Source organism: Oryzias latipes, chromosome 9 (assembly GCF_053564925.1).
Source record: "Oryzias latipes strain Hd-rR chromosome 9, Olatipes_Hd-rR_3.1".
In the NCBI taxonomy this organism is placed as follows: Eukaryota; Metazoa; Chordata; class Actinopteri; order Beloniformes; family Adrianichthyidae; genus Oryzias; species Oryzias latipes.
In genome coordinates this window covers 19,430,873-19,451,904 of record NC_136245.1, presented here as the reverse complement: position 1 = coordinate 19,451,904, position 21,032 = coordinate 19,430,873, and the positions used below count along the sequence as shown (strand labels likewise).

Here is a 21,032-nt window from a genome sequence, read left to right as displayed (position 1 = left end):
TGCCTTATCATTATAATTACAGTTTATTATGTGTTTTTCTACAAATTGGAACACAAAAACCTAAAGACAACACAATGGCCTGTTTTCGAGTTCAAAGAAATACTTTGGATCCTCATCTTGCCCCGGTTTTCTTGTATTCGCTTTTACAAGGGTTTTTGGATCTTCGTTTTGTTGTGTATCATCTTGTCTGATGCCAGCAGAACAGGGGCAGGAACCTACAATCGAGTGGTGTTCTGTAGAAAAGTAAAGACTGTGCCAGCAGGATAAGAGAAAGCGGAAAACAGAAGAAGGAGGGGGTTTCATTAGCATAACTAGCAGGACGCCCAAAACCTTTTCTGGTGTGGCATGTTTATGGCTCCACACTTGGCATGAGCACACTCATTTAACCAGGTTTATTAAGGAAACATGGGAAGGCACATGCAGTATAATAATATTGTGCATAGCTTTGAGCTTGAATATGTGCAAATATGTGTCTACTTTTATCTGTGTTTGGTTGTTTTGTTTGCATGTGTGGGGTCTGAGAAAAGGCATGTGATGCATGGCCTTAGTGGCTGTGTGGGGGCATCTAGCTCAGCTACTTTTACATGTTTGGATTTTGGCTTAAGTGCCCTTTAAAAGCAATGGAATAAAAAAGTGCATTCATAAGCCAATCTTCAAGAATGGTCCCATTTCAGAGGAGCACAGAAAGGGGCTCTTTGTTGTTCTCTGGCTCCTTTCATCTCTTTGAGGTCATTTTTACAGAGCAAACAGGGAGACTCATTACCAACATGCACCTGAGAGGTCAGAACCTGAACTCCCCCTCCTCTGTGTCTCTCTGAACCCCTAGGAAATCCCCCCGCCAAGCTGTGCCACTGCTCGCTGCTAACCCTGGTCCTCACTCGGTTTATTAGCGCAGAACATCTTTTCCAGTGACTGAGCTTGCCCTTATTGTCTACAATGGTCAGGGTCAAGTCAAGGGCGCTCAGCCTAGATTGGAATCATTTGTCACATGGTCCTGTACTGGAGCTGATTTCAGAAGAGGCCAGGGTGAGGTGCACAGCAGTTCTAACACCGCCTCTGACACAAGGAGCAGTGGAGGGCAGCCACCGGACTACGCAGATGGCTTCAGCATAATACATAGCCAATGCTTGCCAACAGCCCCTCCTGAATTCCCCGATTTCCATTTTTTTTGCTGGAAATTCAAAATGATTCACCATTGAAGTCAGAAGTGAACAGGGCTTTTCGGTTTGCAAAGAAAATTTGTTTCAGTTCTTGGGGTGCTGCAAGGATGTCAGTCTTTTCTTTAATAGTTCAAAATAGCATACGGATCGACTGTGATAGAAGTTGCACCTTCCAAATAGTGTATTAAATAGTGGAAAAAGAAAACCCTTTTCATGGCAAAGTATTTATTCCTTCAAGTATGTAAAGTATTGCAGTTTTACCCACAGGCAATGGCAAGTTTTTTCACCCCCTCCACCTTTCTTCATGGTCAGCAAGAGCTTGCATGAACAATGGCTCATGCTGAGGTAGCATGTGGAAAATTACTTTAATACACCATATAGAATGGCTTATTGCTTTGGTCAATGGCAGTGCAGTGAAGATGGTGTATCCTGCCGCTTGGGAAGGTTAGACCTGTCACTGGGCCACAGTGACTGATATCCAGACCCTGCTTATGAGGTCTGTAATGGGTGTGCACATGTGTGGTGGAGAGCTGACTGACAAGCAAAGTTGTAAAGGTTACATATGACACACACTTTGCCATTAGGCTCTAGATTAGCCCATATATTTTCTTACTTTAACATCTAAGGCTATTTCAAACATGTCACACTGTTGAGGTGGCACTAAAAGTGCTTCCTTATAAAAATAAATAAATTACTTATATTACACAACTCCGAATCAAACAAACATTATGTTTTTAGCAATGTACTGAAGAAAAAATGTGGAAATACAGGAAAAACAAGGGGAAATGAAAGATTGAGCATCAGGCAATTCTAGTTTGTTTTTCCTTAGAGAGGGCAAGTGTGGGGGTGAAGGTCACAAAGACTAAGCACACAGCTCATAAACAGCACAGCTGGAGGAATCATTGAAATATAGCCCTTTGTTTTCTTGGGGCTGTAATTGGCCCTGGAGCCGTTCCCGCTCTCTCTGCCTCTCTTTTTGTCTGCACGTGTTTTGCAGCAGCGCAGTGCAGTTTGGAGACCTATTCTGCTCAGGCTAATGACTTTGGGGTGAAAGGGCACACCTGCGGTCACAGAGCCAATACACATTACAATAAATACAGGAAAAACATAAACAAACAAACTGGGAAATAACAGTCATCGGGGCACACCTCCTACCACCAATGGTTTTTTTGAATCTCTGTAGCTGTGGCTAATACTGAGATAATATTGTTCAATTTTATCGTTCTTTCTATTAAAGGTAAAGCAATTATCATTTTTTTTACAGTACAACTAATGAAAGGTCATAAGAAGGTTATGTTTTCACACCACACAAGAGACAGAGAATATACTGTGCTGCAGATCTGCTGGGTTTCATGTAAAAAATGAATCAGAAGCCAAAATAATCTTATCAGTCAAATAAAACTTTGGTTCAACTTGGGTCAGTAGCTTAGTGTGTCTTTCTGTATGAATATATAAAGATAAAGATACATATTTTTTTAAAGACCCACTCCGATGAAAATTGTGTTTTTGCCTTTTTTAACATGTTCTTGTGGCATTTTTCTGATGATGGAGGATATATATATATATATATATATATAAAGAAAATTTAACTTAAAATTGCATTCCTAAGTCTTTATTCAAATTCAAATTCAAATTGATGTTATTTCTAAAGCACCCTTAATGAAAAAAAGGAACAACTGAAGGTGCTGTACATAAAAACAAACAAGAACGAAAAAACACCAATTCCCACACATGCAATAAAATAAAAAAAAATAAGCCACTCATAATAAAATACACAAAAACAAACACAAATAAAAGAATTGTTGTGACTCAGGAGCAGGCGAAACATGCTGTTCTAACAAACTTGCAGATAACTAGATCCATGTACGTGTTTTTGTTTTTATTTTTTTTTGGCATTTGGCTCAAAACTGTACAGCTAAATAGCTCCAATGTTGCTTGCTATTTTTGTTGCACTGGTAATGTTACCTTTGGCTTAAGAGGGGCCGTAAGCAAGCAGGGAAGAGTGTAAACTGGATAATGGGAAATGGGAGAAGGCTTACTTCGTGCTAGCAGTTCCGCCCAGGATTCAGAGGTAAATATCTGATGAACTCCAGCTGCGACAAAGGTTTTTTAAAATGTTGGGTAAAAACAGACCACTGGAAATGCTTTTACAATAGATCAAAAATTGATTGGGGTGAGACTGTAAAGTTGCCATTGTGTTGGATTTAATAATAAGGAAACTGAGAGATATTATGACTTTCTATTTTGATTATATTGAATTTGTCATGCTGTAAGTGGTTAAATGTTCTTGTTTTGTGCCCTAAAATGTATTTTCCAACATCAGATTCATTCCCATTTGAGCCAATGTGGTGGAGTCTTTCTTGAAGCAACAACTCTAAAAGAGGGTTGTTGCTCCAGCACTCAGGAGGCCTGAGATTTGGGAGTAGAGAGAAAAACAGTATCAGATGCAGCTTGAGATAGCGAGGCTTTGCCATATAATTACCATGTTAACCCAGAAGATTCTCTCTGATCTCTGCAAACACAAGGGTGCAGGCCCCGCCATGCCGGCTTAGGCACTGATCTGTCACACTGCACGGTAGGACACTGGATGTATGTTAGCTTTCTGCAATAGGACTTCAGTATGATCTGCTCATGCTTTATCTTAAACCCCTCGTGTGCTCTTGTGCACACAGTCTGCACCAGCCACTTACATTTTGAGAGCAAAGAAGTGCAAATTTGCTAAAATAGGACAAAATAGAATTGCAAATACGAAAGGGCTGAATAAACCTCTGCATGAGTTTCATTGATTTTGCTGAACATGTATTAAAATACATGTAATCTCAGCAGATAAATAAGCAATTAACTTTATTTTAAATGCCATCATTGTATTTGGTAATTTGATATTTTTCCATATCCCTTTTTTTTTCACTTTTTTGTATCTAAACCACGCAAAAAGGGAATACATAAGAGATCTGACACTGTTTCCTTTATGGAGTGTTATCCCCTGAATGTTAGGGGAGATTCTGGCTTTGCTTTCTTGCTTTCTAAGCCTTATTGATCTGTGGGCGTTTTTTTCTTCCATTCTCCAAAGTCACTAAGCTTGCATCAATTCATCTTAATCTGTTTGCTCCTTAAACCCGGAACAAGGCATGTCTTGTTCCTGGTTGTAGGAGTCTCTCGGCTGGCTTCCCTTATGTCCTTTCCAGCCGGGTTTCTCCTGGGTGGCAAAAAGAGGCTTTTCATATCGAATCAAGTGTTATTGAGTTCCCCCACACACCTCTTATATTCCCCCCTTCTTCATTTTCTCCATCTTTTTCTTCTCTCTTCCATCTGCTTTTAACAAAGCATTCCTTTAATGAATCTGGGATTACGGGCCAACCTTTTGCTGTCAGTCTATGGGCTAGCCTGTAATCTGACCTCATTACATCCCCTGTGACAAGCTCCTGGGTCACTACAGAGTGACTACAACTCGTTTGAGAAGCCAAGCCCCCCTCACCTTAAGATGACTCCCAGTTATTCAGGGACAGGCATGTAGCCAGGCCACCCTCTCCTCACCACCATACCTGTCTACCAAAGCGTAGGATCCCTTGATCCTGTTGCCTTCTCCATTACACCACACTCAAAATGAATGGTCGTTTGTAGGAACAGAGAAAAACGCATTTGTATGGGTTCAGGCATGTTGGGGGAGCTGATAAGTATGGATGGGGCATGTTGCTTCCCAAACTTCTTTTTTAATTAGACAGGGAAAGAAGACCGACTTGCATGTTTCTCCACATCATCTATACTATATGGACACATATTTCTTACTAAAAGGCTCTTCTTTTTCAAGTAGCCTAATAAAGTAAAGACATTTTCTCATTTCTCTTAAAGTAAAACAAATGAAAATATCATCATTCCTTCACGCTACCAACTTTCTCAGTTAAATGCTTTTGTCTATAGTGTCTTGTCTTTCTTCTATCTCAGTCCATCCCCATCTCATGCCCCTCTCCATATCTTTTTATCCCACTAGTTCTTTCTGGAGCAGGGGATGACAGGAAGTTGGCATGTGATCAGGCCCATGAGCAGGGTTGCAGTGCTTGAAAGGACAAGGGAGGCCAGGGTAGGTCCATTACATCACCCCATCAAGACTGATTGGACTCAGGACGGGAGTCTCTGCATGCTTATGGAGTGCTTGTCTTGGCCTGCCCCATATGCTTTCAATATAGGAACAGATGTGCACCACAGACCGTGTGCTCTCACATCCCACCTCCCCCTTCTCTTCTCTGCCCTCCACTCTGCCTCAAGCCAGCCTGGCTGCCCTGGACCTTGCTCAGCGGGCCTCTACTTTCACAGCTATAACAGGAATTAACAGGCATACTGAGATGGTTTGCTGGAGATTACTTTAATTTCAAATGATTTCCCTCCAGAATTATTTCCGTTTTACAGATCAAAGTAAAGGGAGTTCTGCAGAAAATTGATTAGAATGAAGAAATAGCTGATCAGTAAACAAGTTTAGCATCACTTGTGAGTTGAAGCATCGAAACTTTGATTATTAGCATCATCGAGTCATTACAAGGCAGTGGTTTGATAAAGACTTGCATGAACTTACAAGAATACTAAGCATGGCTCTTGAGAGTATTTAAGACAAAAAAACACCAACACTGGGTTCTAAATATCTGTTTAAGATCAAAGAGTTTGCAATGTTTCCTTGAACTGTAAATCTACAGGCCACTAATCTAATCAGACCTGATGACATCAGGGAAATTCAAGTCCAGTCCACACAGACCACACTCCAGAACCCACTAGTGATAGGATTTATTGCTGAAGTCCAGCAACAAGGCACTCCAGGGCACAGTTACTCTTACAGATGGCTACTGTAGCCAAAATAAGTAAGTACTTGCTCAAAGTGTGAAGTCTGCTTAGATATATTTTGAACAATGATCACGGCGAAGCCTGTATTAGTAATCACAGCCTTTCTCGGTTAAGGACACATCTGTGTTAGTGTCTGGTTGGGAGCAGGTGGGCAGTGCTCTCCTCTGTTCATCCAGTAATTGGTTTGGACCTCACTCAGTGTTATCATGTGTAAAGAGCTGCCTCTTATCCCGGTAAAGGGAAACCAACACAAAACCAGGCTGCATGTATGAGGATCAGGTAAGCTAAGGTCAAAATCATGTGTGCTCTGGCTTGTCAAAGGGTTGTTGTAGTCTACTTGCTGTCACTGAACTGATTGCCCCTCAATTTGTCTCTGTAGGACAAGACATCGTTTTTACGGTCACTCTGTTCATGTATCGTTGGTGGACAGAGGTAAAGAATCATCAAAAAGGAGCGTAGCTGAAGGACAAGACAGGATAAAGCTTTCAATTGAGTGAAGTGATGTAATGATGGAGGAAAAATGTACAGGAGGCAGCATAGATGACTCACATCTCCCCAACAGAATTCATTTGCTGTTAACAGTGCCAGAGAAATGCATATACAGCCAATCAATCCCTGATGTCTCTGGTTGCTATGTCCTTAAGAGGAATTACAGACCTTATATCGGGCAAAACAAGACCTCCTGGTCTGAATTTTATCAGACATGAGCTACGAAATGTAAGAAGCAGGTTAATAGACACTCATCAAACATCTGCCGCTAGGTAACCGTCCAATCTTCTGCCTCGATCTGTTGCCAGCAATTGATGACCACATTTTTCCCTCAAGCCCTCCAACTGCTCTTCCTCCCTTGTATTCTCTCCCCCTTACTACCTCCCATCTTCTGTTAAACATCCAGGTGTGTTCTCTGCCAGACATGTCTCTATTAGGTTAACTCCAAACACATATTTTTTGCACCTCTTGCACCCTTCACATATACATGCGATGAAATGGAATACCTTCTTTGAAGGTCTAGAGTTGATGATAAAAAAGTGTGCTGAAACTCAAAAAACAAGTGAAATCTCCCCCTTTAAAATACATGGTCAGGAGCCTGCAAACCACTCTCATTTTGCACTGCTTGGAAATAACACGCTTTTGTTTCCGTCTCCTGCATTGTAAAAAGCCTCGATGTTCTTTTATTTTATTTACCCCATTTTTGTATCTATTGCTTAAAAAAATACTCCCCAAAGTCCTTTTAATTACCTTTTTAGTGACTTTTTTCAGCCTGTTATACTTGTGTAATCGCTCTTCTAACTACAGGAACCACAAATCTCCTGTGGAAATCACATGGATCCTCTATTATTGACTGTTTTCTCAACCAGGTTCAAAGGGCAAGTAGAAACTAAGAGTGCCTTTTTTGCCCAGTTATTTATGACTGTTTTCCTCAAAAGTTATTTTTCTTTGTGTGATTGCAGAGTGGTGTGTTAAATCTGACAGGTCGTGAAATTACTCAGTTGGCCGTCAAGTGCATACGGTCAATTTGCCATGATGAGAGGAACTGGATCTCACAGCCCCTGGAATCCCTCACTGAAATCCCTCTGGGGAAGTCTTGAGTGTGCACACAATTTGTGCACATGCGTTGTTGGAGGACACCAATGTGGTAGTCATTTTGAGCGCCAAAAATCAAATGGCGCTTCAATTGTTTCCACATTTCTTAAAATAATATTATGAGAGGGGAAGAGAGATTGGAGGGCTGGGCAATCAGACGCGTTCTATTCAATGAGCTTTCTTTGGGAGGAGAAATAAAAGGGTCAAGAGACGAAAGGTGAGACGTTTGTGTGAACAGTCCTTGGGTTCAGCTCTAGGACAGTACCACTTTTTCTGATTTCTTAACACACACGTAACGTACTGCTGTCAAATGTTGCCTGTTACTCCTTGCAGCAATTAGTGCAATTGGGCTTAATAATGTTGGAATAACCACAAAAATGGGAGGAGAAGGGTCAGCAAGGAAAACTGTTGCATACCAAGCCCATGCTGGAATAGTTTAGCAAATATCATTTGAAAACTCAATGAAACATATTATGAATATTAAAAGATCACTACCGCTCAAGCACTGTGTACGTTACATTTTTTTCCTGTTTTTCCTTGAGAGGGGAGTGGTCACCTGGAAAAGATTTATTCATAAGAACTGATCCTTTTTCTGGGACGCAACCATGCTAGACAGGGGAGTGTCGAATGCAGGCTGGTACTTGTGTCCAAGTCTCAGTGGGAATTCAGGACTTGTAGAATGGCTAAATGGGCGTTTCCTGTGTTCACACTTGAGCTCTGCCCAGCCATGCTGAACAGCCTTCTTCTCTTCCCATGGCCATCATCTAGTCTCTCCCAGCAACAGGGTAATAAAGTGAGGACAACTATGGTTAACACTGAGCTGATAGAGTTCAAATAATAAACAGGCGTGGCTCTTAAGATTATAATTGACTACAGCTGTTAAGCCACAATTCAGAAATGCAAAAGTGACCTTTTGGGCTTTTACATTGAAAGTTCAAATGCGTGTCTGTCCTTTTCCAGGACTCTTTTTTTGTTTTTATTTTTTTAATTGTTGTGGCTCATTGGGTATTTTTGGGTTTTGAGACATTTTTTTTCTTGTACGCATTTCTTTTAATTTTTAAAAGTTTCTTTTTCTACATGTTCTGAAAAAACTTTTTTTTTTTACAATTGATGGTGTTTTTTCTTCCAAATACAGAAGAATCATTTTAATTAACTAATCATTCTTTTAATTAGATTGCAGGATCTCACTAAGTTCCTTAAAAAAATAAAAATAAATCACCTCTTTTTTGCCAATCAAAACCAAGTGTGAGGTGTTTGCTCTTTGGTGTGTACGTCTAGATGATGACATTTACGAGCATCCACCTTTGACACATAGAACAAAGCTCTTAAAGAACATGCATGTACGTATGCAAGTTTAAAACACAAGCACCATATGAGAAACACAAAGGTACATTATCACCACCTGTTCATTGGTGGATTACTCTTAGTTACTTTTAACAGTATTACAATCTAACTCAGCTTGTTCATTTAAGCACTTTTAACACATTACACATAAAACAACAGCAAGTCTGGATGCAGCAGCCTCTGTAATGGTCACCAGTATGTCGTTCTCCTTTTTTCTGCCTCTTTCTGTAATGGATGGAGGTGGAAAGAGTAAATCCACCTTTCCTTTCATCACAGTAATAGCACGGGGCTGGCTCTACATTTCCAGCCTAAATCCCTCTGATTCCTTACATCTCTGATATTTTGTGAGCATGAAATTCCAGCACTGTGGCCAGCTAAACCTTATAGTAGGTGGCAGTGTATCACATACAAGGTTAGGTGTGTTTGGTGGTGGCTCACGGCTGTGCAAAATTTGCAGGAACTTGTTAAACTTGCATTTATAGATTAGATTGGAACAGAGTTAGTTTTTGTAGGGACTGAATATTTGAAAGCAGTGTTTTATTCTGTTAACACAGCAATGCTGTGCAAGCTTTGCAAAAATGGAAAGGGATTTCTCTTGCATACACAGGGAAAAACATACACAGTCACTAACAAACATGTTTGCTGTAATCTTGGTCACAGGCTGACTGAGTCTTTAATGAGGAAGTTTTTGTCATGGTAGATCTTTCTCTCATCCTTCAGTCAGCACAGAGGCTTGTAGCTGCAGAAATCCACAAGCCCAGAGGTTCTGAGCTACATTACCACTATATTTGAGGCTCTGGTAGCATTGCACATTCAAATGGCTTCTTCTTGGGCCACATGATTTGCCACATCTTTAACTTTTGATGCCAAGAACCATCTGACTTCTGACATCTGCCATCTTTAAACACTTTGCCTTATGCTGCCTTTTCTCAAATTACTTTTTCCTGTCTGTCTTCTTTCTCAGTTTCATTTGCTTCTCTCCTTTGTGTTCCCAGTCAGCAATGGCTTACAGCTGAAGCTGATTCAGGCATGGAGGGGATCAGATGATTTCAGCTGGAAAAACTGCATTCTTTTTAGCATATTGCTTTGAACCCTGCGTTTATCCAGTTGTGTGTTTTACAGTATTACCCTTTAACAAAAAGACCACGATGGAGGAAAAAAAAAGAATCTATGCAGAAACCCCATCTGGTTCAGCAGCAAATCAAATATCACTACAGTGTTTTTTAATTAGCACCCAACTATAAAAGCAAATTAAAAATAAATAAATATATATAGTAAATGGAAGGCCGCTATCTCTTAAAACTTTTAAATATTGCTTTTCTTTTTTCACCCCTATCATTTTTTGTGTGTAGACTATTAACTTTAAGCGATTCTTAAATAATGAGCATTACATTTAACAAGTCAAAGTGAATATAGGATGTATGTCTGCCAAGTCTCAGGAGGTTGCAAGGTGAACAAGAATGGGCAATGGGCGTTTCTCGCTGTTCACTCTTGATCTCTGCCCAACCATGCTGAACCCCTCCAGCCTCCCCGTCTTCTCAGGGTCATCGTCTCCATCTCCATCCCCAGCAGCAGAGTAATGGAGTGGGAAACATTAGGGTTACAGTGGCTAATGCGAAGCTAATGGTGATCAGACACCCAGCCCACCTCCACCTATTGAGTCCTCAAATAAATGGAATGCTGTTAAAGGACGATCGTCAGAGAGAGTCTGAGCAGCGGCAGTTTTACTGCTATCACAGCTGCTTGTGAGATAGGGGAAAGTTATAGTGCAATGTGTTCATACAAGTGTTCAACAGCATCTTTAGAATTCAATCTGACAAGGGAATAATAAGAAAAAAACAGACTAATGATTTATTAAAACTTCTGTTTTGCAAAGGTTTCAGTTTCTCCTTTTCAACCCAAGTACTAAATATTCTTATTGTAGCCACATTTTTCCATATATTTATTTGTATGAATCATGAATATAAATACTCTTTTGAGCCCACCTTTTTCCTGCTTGCTTTATTCTGTCTGGATCTCCGGTTGGGCAAGAACTTTTAAAAGAAGGCTATTATTTTTTATTCCAGATAGGGGTGTGAGCCATGTTGGGCTGACCTGTGTTGATTGGTTGTGAGAGGATGCTGAGTGGGGAAGAAGGACTATTTGCTTTAAAGTTCAACAGCTCTTCGCGGCTGTTAGTGTTGCAGCCACAGGAGAAATCAATACCTGGATAGGACCCGTGTCACGAGTCATTCTCTCCGTTTAGAAACATCATAATACTGTTCTTACACTGCTACCTTTCTCCCAATGCTTGTTTTTTCAGACTTTTTTTTCTGTAACCCATCAACTTTGTTGCAGTGTGCTCCTTTTGCATTTACATTTCCTACTGTAGGCAGGGTTTTAGCCTGATTTTCTGGTCTGGAATCAGTGCAAATGGTAATTAGAGATGATGTTCATGGCTGAAAGGGGAAGATAGAGAAAACAGAGCAGAATAAAAGGCGAACAATAATTTGCAATACAGGTAGGTGTCACAAGGTAGCTGATTATGTAAAAAACACAGCGAAGGTGTTGTTTGTGTGCATGCATTTCTGCATCTGTTTTTTTGCAGAATAAATATATAATAAAACGCGCTCATTGCCTCTCTTGGCTGCGGTTCAAGTGCTGAAGGGAACGAAAGAAAAAGGGCTCAATTGTTTCTAGTTCAAGGTGTGTAATGCACAGAGGCGTACATACATAATGGGGTATTGTCAAGGGGTTAGTGCGAGGATATTAATGCCCTGGTTTGTCCATGCTTTTTGGTGCAGTGTTGCTCCCTGAAGGGAACTGTGAGAGTCGGCTGCTCTAACTACTCTGCCTCCTCCACACCCTCTTCCCCAAAGGCCCCGACTAGAGGTCACTCTGTTTAGCACAAGACAAAGCCCATTTTTGCCGTTATGTACCAAATCCTCTCATCTCCTCTCCTCTTTTTCCCTTTCCGTTCCTCTATTCTCTTGGTAAACATAAATTGGCTGCCTTATTGTGTCCCGAGTGTTCTCCCTCTTTTTAAACCTTCTCTGTATCTTTGCTCATCCCTAAGTGTAATCCTGCTCTATATGCATATGCATGGGTGCTCTATGGCTGTGCATACATTAGCATCACACTCCCACCCCTTTGCTGCCACCCACCCTCTTCTAACCAACACTTCTACCATTGCCAATGTGTACCCCCCCCCCCCCCCCATCCCATGCATAGCCTCCCAATGAACCTGTTTATGTTTGAACATTTTCACTGGCATTTGAACTCATCCCATCGATTTCTTTATAAGAGGTTGTAAGGCAGTTCCTTAAAGGGGTTGAAATCGACCATCTAAATATTTGACTAAGAGGTCAAAGAGATCCCGCCAAGCCCGAGTGCCAAACTCTTACAGAGACACAATGTGAGAGAACAGAGGAAGTGGCTGTGCATCGCTGACAGGAAGAGGGCTGGAGGGAAGATGAGCACCAGGAAGCAGAGAAGAGAGCAGAGCCAAACACTGACTGCAGATTCCCATCTCTCCATAAGAGGGCGCCCCTGGACAATCCATCCTGAAACTTTAAAAGTGTCCATTTATCTATCTGTCTTCCATTTTCAAATTACTGATACTTTACACAGGTCACTTTAAGTTTAACTAAGCTGTCAGCAACATAAAAAAATAATCTACATTCATGTGTCTTTTGTATTGTTAATTCATCTTTTCTCTCTTGACAAAAAATAGTTATAGACATACAACCTGACTAGTTTAGTGAGACTAGTTTAGGATAAAACTGACATTTTGTTAATCTAATTGAGTATCTATTAAAATTACAATTTCTTCCAATTAGCAAAAATAAGCGGTGGGTCTGGAGTACTACCTGTCACTTTGTTTCCCATCTCTCTCTTTCTACCCTTCTGTTACATGCCAGCTTTTCATCAGCACTTTATTTCAAGATATTCATTGTGATGAGAGTTAAATTCCAAATTAGACAGAAAGGATGTTCAGATATTTAGATATTCACCCTGCAGTCCACATTTAACATGTCCACTTAGGCAATAGTCCCAAGACATCCAGAGAGGGGGGTCATATACCATCTCCTCTGAATCTTTCATTTTAGAAAAGAAAATTCTTTCACTGTGAAAGTGTTTATCCTTCCTTATCAGCAGTAAACAAGTGATTTCGACCTCATTTATCAACCATTTCCTGAGTGTCAGATTTTGCTAACAAAGCATAAACTGACATTTAGTTGATCAAAAAAATACATTAAAAATGTTTTTTTCATATATGTTTCTGATCATTTTATTCCTTTTTGTTTAACCCCATAAAGAAACATTCTCTTTCCCCCGTTTTTTTCTTCCACTGCAGTATAGTGCTTTGGTGTCATTGTGCTGACTGTTGTCAAGGGGTTGTGAGCTCATGATGCCAGATGTCACCGTTAACTCTGAGATTCATGCTAAAGGCTGTTTTGCTGCAGATGATTTAGTTGAAACATCACAGTACATTATTTTACTCCATCCATCCCTCCATCCATCCATCTGCCCATCTCTCTTTCTTTTGCTCCCTCTTTTTCTCCTTAGAAATGGAAGGTAAAATAGTATTGTTTCTTTTAAAATATACCTGTTCAGCAATACACTTTTTTGTTTCAATACATCAGCAGTTTTTTTTTTTCTGCAAGCACACTGACGTACAGTTGGACCATAAAAAAAAAATAGAATAAAATATGAAGAAAATTAGAAACTTCGATCATTGACAATGATTTTACCTCATATATTATTTATATTATGGATATAATAATACATCTATAATATTTATAAATATTTTTTGTAGACTTTTTTTTTTTAGTAGTTTATTATGAAACAGATACTTGTGTATACATTTTAGTAGTTAATGTAATTGTAATCAATTATGCTGATTATTCTTTGAATATGTAAATGATATAGTTCCTGAAGTGTAGTTGTGGTGAATGAATCAGACTACAACACTCTATGTTTAGGCAATAATTTATTAACAAACTTTTATTGGTTTAATTTATGGGAAAGCAATTTTCACTACCAACACCGTGGTAAACATCATTAATCAAAATACATTATTATAATGAAGCTGTTTTAAAATGTTTATTAAAGGAAATAAAAAGGGGTTACCCTTGCTTTGTGCTGCCTTTTGGTGTCAAGATAATTAACGGCTGGACTGAAGATTTCCTTTAACACTGATGATGGGGAGACAGTGGCAGAGCAAGGATGTGTGGACGATCATTTCAGGCTATACCTTTAGTGATTTGTTATGCAAATGTAGCACCTCACTGATGCCCTTTTACAAAAAGCTTAATTTATTCAATTACAATTTTTTGGGATACAAATATTTTGTAAAGCTTTTTGAACATAGAATGGAACATAGAATGCATGGTTGCATAAATTTGTATATTTTTTGTGTAAAAGTGTTTTAATGTTTTCAATCTAAACCTTCTTGGTGAGGAGAGATAAGCTGTTCTTGAAGTCCAGCATCCTTGGGAACTCTGCCTTTGGGTTCACATCATATTAAAAATTTAAAGGTAGCACATAAAAAGTCATAGCAAATATGTTCTTTTTTGTTGTTTGAGTTGCTGTCCACTTCCAGCCAGCTATTAAACTGCGTTCACTTCCCAATCCCCCTCATCAATGAAGCTTCGACATGGTTGGTGTCCTTCTCTTCCTAGCTCTTTAGCAGCAGCAGCGATTGGGAATCACTCACCACTGCCACCCCTTTGAGTGTTATTTGTTAATGAAGGCCAAGGTGTCAGATGATAAATATGGTCTAAGAGGAATGGCACATGTAAGTGATCTCATTTAGGAGTATTACATTTAAATTTATTGGGGTGCTTAGCGGGGACAGAAGGGCCATGACTCCGAGAAAGAGGGGAAGGGTGAGGAGTGCATAAGACTGACTTATAATAGACAGTGTGGTTGGGCAAAAGAGCAACTGCAGAACGTTTCTGGTTGTTGAGTAAAGATGCTGCACAAGGATGTACATGAGTTTGTGTTTGATTTTACTGTCTCATATCTCCCTAAAAATAATAAAGGAGATGTTACTGCATAATTCCTGATTAAAAGACTAACTTTTTCTTTAAAAAACTATATTAAGATGTATGTTTCTTGCACACATGTAATGGCACAGATATGCCAATGATCATTTCCATCATAAAACTGTTTGGGTAAATTTAGGGAAAGAAGAATAAAAAAGGAGCCTGTTTATTGAACATGTACAGATTTGCGTAAGGAGCTGTCTGTGGAACAGCCTTAACTCAGTTCGAGACTTCCTCTCTGCGTATAATCCCTGCATAAGAGAAGCAGAGCTTTGCAGGAGTGAGCTGCACGGTTCACGGTTAATTTATGTTCAGTTTTGTTACAGTAACTACACTCATACTGTGCAGTCAGCCATTCAGGAGAGTCCTACAATCTCTGTAATATTGGCAGAGTGCGGCACATAGAATACAGAACCTGCACTACCTCCAACTGGTTGACATGATCTGAATTGCAGGAGATGAACGGGATTTTCAATCCATTTCTTGGCTGTAGTGCATTTAGTATATACGGTGGCTGGTTGGTAAGAGGGATGTTGACAGAAAATCAAAAGCAATGTAGGAGCAACATCCTATAATGGAGACTTAGCTCTACTTTACACTCCTCTTACAAAGATGTACAATTTGAAAATAATCAATCCCTTCATAAGAGCTTGTTATTTTCTCCTATAATAAGAGCAGCAGCTTTTCATCATTTCTGCATAGCTTTGATGGTGTTTACACTTGCAATATAGGCATTCACAGCATGAGTGCAAATTGAATAAGAGAACATAGTAGTTTTTTTTTTTTTTTTTGAGAATCATCCTCTTGTCTTTTACCTCTGCTGAATGCGCTTTGCTTTTGTCAGATGTCACAGGAGATGGAAAGAAAAACCTCATGGGGTAAGAAAGGCTCGCTCCGAAGGTGGCACAGTGTGGCACAGAGCAGCAGGCTACAGAGATTTTCTTCTGTTCTCAGTTACAGGCAGAATAGTCTGAGATGAATAAAGCTTTTTTTTTCTTTATGACATACAAACTAAAGAAAATAAATCTCAAACATCAATTCAAATCCTAAATTTGTCAGCTTTTATGTTCAGTGGCATTTTACCAGAATTGTAAGTTGGCGTTATTGGAAAATTTGGAAGATAAATCATAAAAGGGTAATATGTTGACCGTTTTTTTGCCCAGCAAAGTGAGTGCAATGTCTTCTTTCTATAAAAAAATTACATTTAGCCTCACTGATTGCGTCTTTTGCAAGGCCTTGCCTATGGTGCAGCATCTATTAAGCCTTGTTACGTTTCTTCTCACAAATGACCGTTTAACCGTCTTTCCGCACCCTGACGCCTCGCCTGTTATTACAGCCATTGTCTCTCTTTCTGTAGTGTACGTGTGAGGCTGGGCCCTTTAATATGCGGAGAGCTTTTCCTAGGCTTTCCTACGGGCATACTGGTCTGTGTTTACTGCTCCGTCAGAATGCTTTCTTTCCACAAGTTTGACATGCCTTTTTGTTGCCATGGTAAGCCCTTCCTTAAAATATATTTTTTTGCTCTTGGCCTGGATGCTTTTTTATCTCTGTGGTTTAGAGCCTGTTGCCCCCGGGGCAAGATTTAAATGTGTGTGGGTCTTCAAGGATTTTTGTGCAGAAAAGCCATTTGGAATGCAGCCTTACCACCATACAAGTGCGACCGAATTGTGTCATTTCAGGTTTCTGAGCCATCGCTGGAACCAAAGGAAAGTCCAAAGAAGGGAAAAACACGACACAAAAGCTGATGAAAATGGACCAGATTGGATTATGTCAGACTTGGCATGTGCCTCGTTATGAGGGAAGTCTTCGTTCTGTCTTATCACTCTCTGCCTTACAGCTAAATGAATAAAAAAAATAAAATAAAAAAGAGGAAAGCACAGCTCGACTTATTGAAAAACAACAGCCAGATCGTAACTGTAAATACTAGCTTAAAGTTGTGTGGGCTCCACTTTATTTTGAGTAACAAAATAGGAAGTGAGAGGAGGAGAAAACCTATATATTTTAGTGGAAAAGTGAAAAAAAAATAAAGAAAAGGAAAACACGTCAATATATCTAGATTCTTTTCAATAGGTGTCCTAGATGCGAGTGTCAACTTGTAAGCCAAAAATGTCCCAAAAACCTTTTATCCTGAATTTCAACCTGAGGATCTTCATGTGGGACTTTGAGTGTTTAGAGCCACGGCAGCAAGGACATGTGGGTTTTAAAAAAAAGGGAAAATTCTTTGCATGGATTTATAGATTTTCCACACCTTACATAATAACATTTTTTAGAATCTTAACCTAGGAAGTATAGCTTCCAGCTACATGATCATGTACCTATCATTGGAGACAAAAAAAACAGATATTCTCCATATTAAAATCCTCTTTTTCTAGTTTTCTTATGCTCGTATTTTTGTATCACTTTTAATTACCTCATCTGAGCCCTCCTGTCACTAGGAACAACAAGGCTGTTTGTAACGTCCAACAGGTAATCAAGACTGATTAAGCACTGAACATCACTTAATTGCATTAGATCTCAGAAACATCCTTTAACAAGTATAGCTGTAAACAGATTTAGTGTCTCGAGTGTGTTTGCAGTTTCCCATTTCAGAGGAAAAGTATTTCCTTTTTTAGCAGCAAACATGATTTATGATTATATGTGCTGCAGATTTCAGAATTTATTGAAGTTTCATGAAATCAGAAGTCTGTCATTTAGCAGAACCGTGGCTTGTAATTTGGAACAAATATTCTAAGTTCAGCTCATTCAATGTGTCAGAACTTCATATTTGGAAAAACTAGACCCAACAGAGTACTGTGGCTTAAACGTCTGTGCTCTACACTCTATGCCATGTCCGATCTCTTTCTCCGCTACTCTTGCGCCCTGTAAGTGTGCTGTGACATGTCCTGAAGTCCTTATTTAGCACCTCCCTTTGTGTGTCCAGGGTGTGAACTGATACCTAGTGTCATCTTAAGTCAGGGTTAACACAATAGCAAGAGAGAAGTAGCCGACATTGTACATAAACAAATCCTTGAGGGTGAGCCAAAGTAGGCACCACAGTGGGGAAAGAGAAATGGAAAAACTGACGGAAGTACAGAAAAAGGAGACGCAAACAATTTTAATGGGTAGTTTTCTTTATTTTTTCCAGTTTAGCTCAGAACCAAGCTATTTTCTGTTATTTAATGATTGAATAAATGAGAAATTTCCACAAGTTAATGGAGCGTAGTAGCATCAACTGTTGCTGCGTTCAGTCCCAAGTTGAACAAACCAAAACAGTATTTTCACAGGGTTAAACCTTATCACCACTTGTCAGTTAATTATGCATTGTAAGTGAGGGGCAGGAGTTCAGCTGTGAAACACTTTGATTGAGCCCTTTGAACTGAACCAGAAAAAAATTTAAAAAAATTAGTTCTCTGAATCCTCCCTCCTATTTAATCATCATCGCCGGAGGACATGGACCTCTGCGTCCGTCGTCTCCAGATCAGTCAACTGCAGCACTATTAGTAATACAATCACCTCTGCTTTTTGAGTTTAAAAACCTTGAGCCAAAAAAAACAACAACCATAAACACAACAATGATTTGTTGCATAAAATAAAGATGTTAATGAAACATATGCAAAACGATTTTTTCCAGTGGGGATGTTTACCAGCTGGGCTTTTTTTCCAACTGTGATATGAGCAACACTCTGTATCAGATCTTTTTGATCATACAAATAAGGCGTCTCTCATCAGCACAGGTCATGCTATCCACTTTGGGTTGTTACAATAATTTTAGCATTTTATTGTAAAGTCAAGCATGGAGAAGTTGAAAAGCTGTGCGCATCCCTGGAAAAAATAATGATCGGAACCGAAGACAGCTATATTTGAAGGAGTGTGGGTAGACGGTGCACATCGTCAGGGTCAAAGGGCATCTTTCTCATTCAGATCAACATCTGGAACATAGCAATTTGTGCGGATATTTAGTTTGTTATTCCCATAAACACTCTAGATCAAGGGCCAAGCACACCTAAGTTTTTATCCCAGACAAATATATTGCAGCAATTTATCAACTGTGATACGTTAACACTTGGACTATCAAATGGAGGCTTTCATAATTTAGAGACCGCTCTAAATGTAGTTGGCAAGGCAATGGCTAAATGTTTAAAAGTCAAGTGAAGGAAGGAGACAGTTAGATCTAAAGTTATGTCCTCTAAGGGAACTTTGCAAAGATCCTTTTGGAGATTTATAGTCACTTACCTTGGAGCCAGAGTCGATATTCATAAACATGGCTTTAAACAAAGCCCCCAATCCAATACCCCATGCTTGTAAATAAACGCAGATATGTCTCTTTCACAGACAGCAATCTAAAATATTAGCACCAGCATAATTTTACCACAGACATTAATATTTTACAGCACATTGTATTTCACCGCATTGAAGTTTAAACTTTCATGGTCGGCCTCAAGGTTTTAATTTTTTAGGAGCCGGTGTTATTATTGGCTAAGATCTATTGCAGGTGCATCAAATGATTGTCGTCTTGTGCTTTCATTATGTCATAGTTTATATACTAAAGAGAAACAGCATCCTGTCTGTTAAGATTTTTTTTTATTATCATTGAAAAAACATGCAAAACTAGATATGGATCTGCACTGTTTTGTTTTTCATGCACTGGCTTTAATCGCAGGGTGCAGTTTTATTTATCATGCTGTTCATTTATCAGTTTACACACTTCCTAGACTCTGTTAAAGCTGGTGTGAAGCTTTTAGGTGTGCCCTCTAAAAGGGTAGCACCCAAACCTGTATATTATCTGCCCCGTTATGGTGGGCATAAACTCCAAACATCTGTACATGTGTGCACATCTGTGCACATTTTTGCTCTGGTTGATTTAAGTGGTCTCTAAGTTAAAAAAAATAGATCTAACTATTTTTGATAACCACTGTTGTAGTTATCCGAAATTTTACACTTCCCTAAACTTATTGAGGCTTTATATTATACGTAGCTTGGCGTCTTTTGTTTCACAACTGCCAAAATTGTTTTGGTGGTAAAATTGCTAAAAATAATTACGATTTTAGATTTGTTTATGCCAGGTTTTTAATGCCCACCTATTAACCATATTTATGAACAGTCCACAGATGGGGGGCATTGATCAAGTGTTATGGGCATTTATTTTTCTTTTATTTTACTTGCTAATATTAATTTAAAAAAAGTGTTGGAGTCAAAACAGATGCAAAAGAGTAGTTACTTTTTTGCTTAATTGGCTTTAAGAAATCTAAGTTTGTAATTCCAAAATAGCTAATCATTTTTTTTACTTAATATAAACGTTTTCTTTGGTAATTTTCCTTAATGTAGTCCTAATATTATATTTAAGTTTATGCATCAGGCTTCTTTTTTTATTCCATTCAAAATGTGGTTTATCTAAAGCTGTCTACATGATTCCTCTCTGTCTCTCTCTTTCTCTCCTCTCACACTTTGCTTCTCGTGTTGGAAACGCTTTGTGAAATTCCTGTCTTATCCAGGTGAAAATGAGCTGATCTCTAGACCCTTTGCTCTTATAAGGATTCTCTGAGGCTATTGGGCTCTCCTTGGTCCTTGTTTCACCCACCAAATTGATGTCTCCAACTGGAAATGACACTTTAAGCAGGATTTGTCATTCTAAACCAGCTCAAACCCATGTGATCTCACCCATTCATTCTCAGAGGGATTCTCATAAAATGCACAACAGCTTTAAAAGCCAATGAGCATGCTTGTATGAGTGACAAACGGTACATATCCCATATTCTATATTCAAAATTTGGAATGTGTAGTTCAGTTTTCTTTTTTTTTCTTCTGAACAAAGCCAGCATTCTTGCAGCTGAGTTTTGCCTATGGGAATACAACAGAGGGTAAAAGGAGAAAACTTAAAGCTAACGTTGATCATAAGACATTTTAAATGCATGTTCCCCTCTTTTCGTCCAGCATGTTAATGTATATACTGCATCATCCAGCCACATACACTATGATTAAAACACGCCACTCCAAACCTTACATCTTTTTCCCTCTCCTAACCTGAAAGAGGAGCACAGTGACCATGTTGCTTTGCTTAAGGACTAGTTGTGATATAATTTGACACTGAAGTAGAAGCAAAAAAGGA

At 39.2% G+C, this 21,032-nt stretch overlaps 1 protein-coding gene across 12 annotated transcripts in view; it reads left to right on the top strand.

Moving 5' to 3' along the window:
• Positions 1 to 21,032, top strand: part of LOC110015624 (uncharacterized) — a 143,684-nt gene that overhangs the window by 12,014 nt on the left and 110,638 nt on the right. For 5 of the 12 annotated variants that reach the window (XR_002873860.2, XR_013657961.1, XR_013657960.1 and 2 more), the window contains exon 1: positions 14,120 to 20,418. The exons of 6 other annotated variants lie outside the window; for them this stretch is intronic. The gene's annotated coding sequence lies outside the window, so the exon portion shown is untranslated. Of the gene's footprint in view, positions 1 to 14,119; positions 20,419 to 21,032 lie in introns of those variants that run through there. One more of the 12 variants, XR_013657963.1, reaches the window with a different exon arrangement.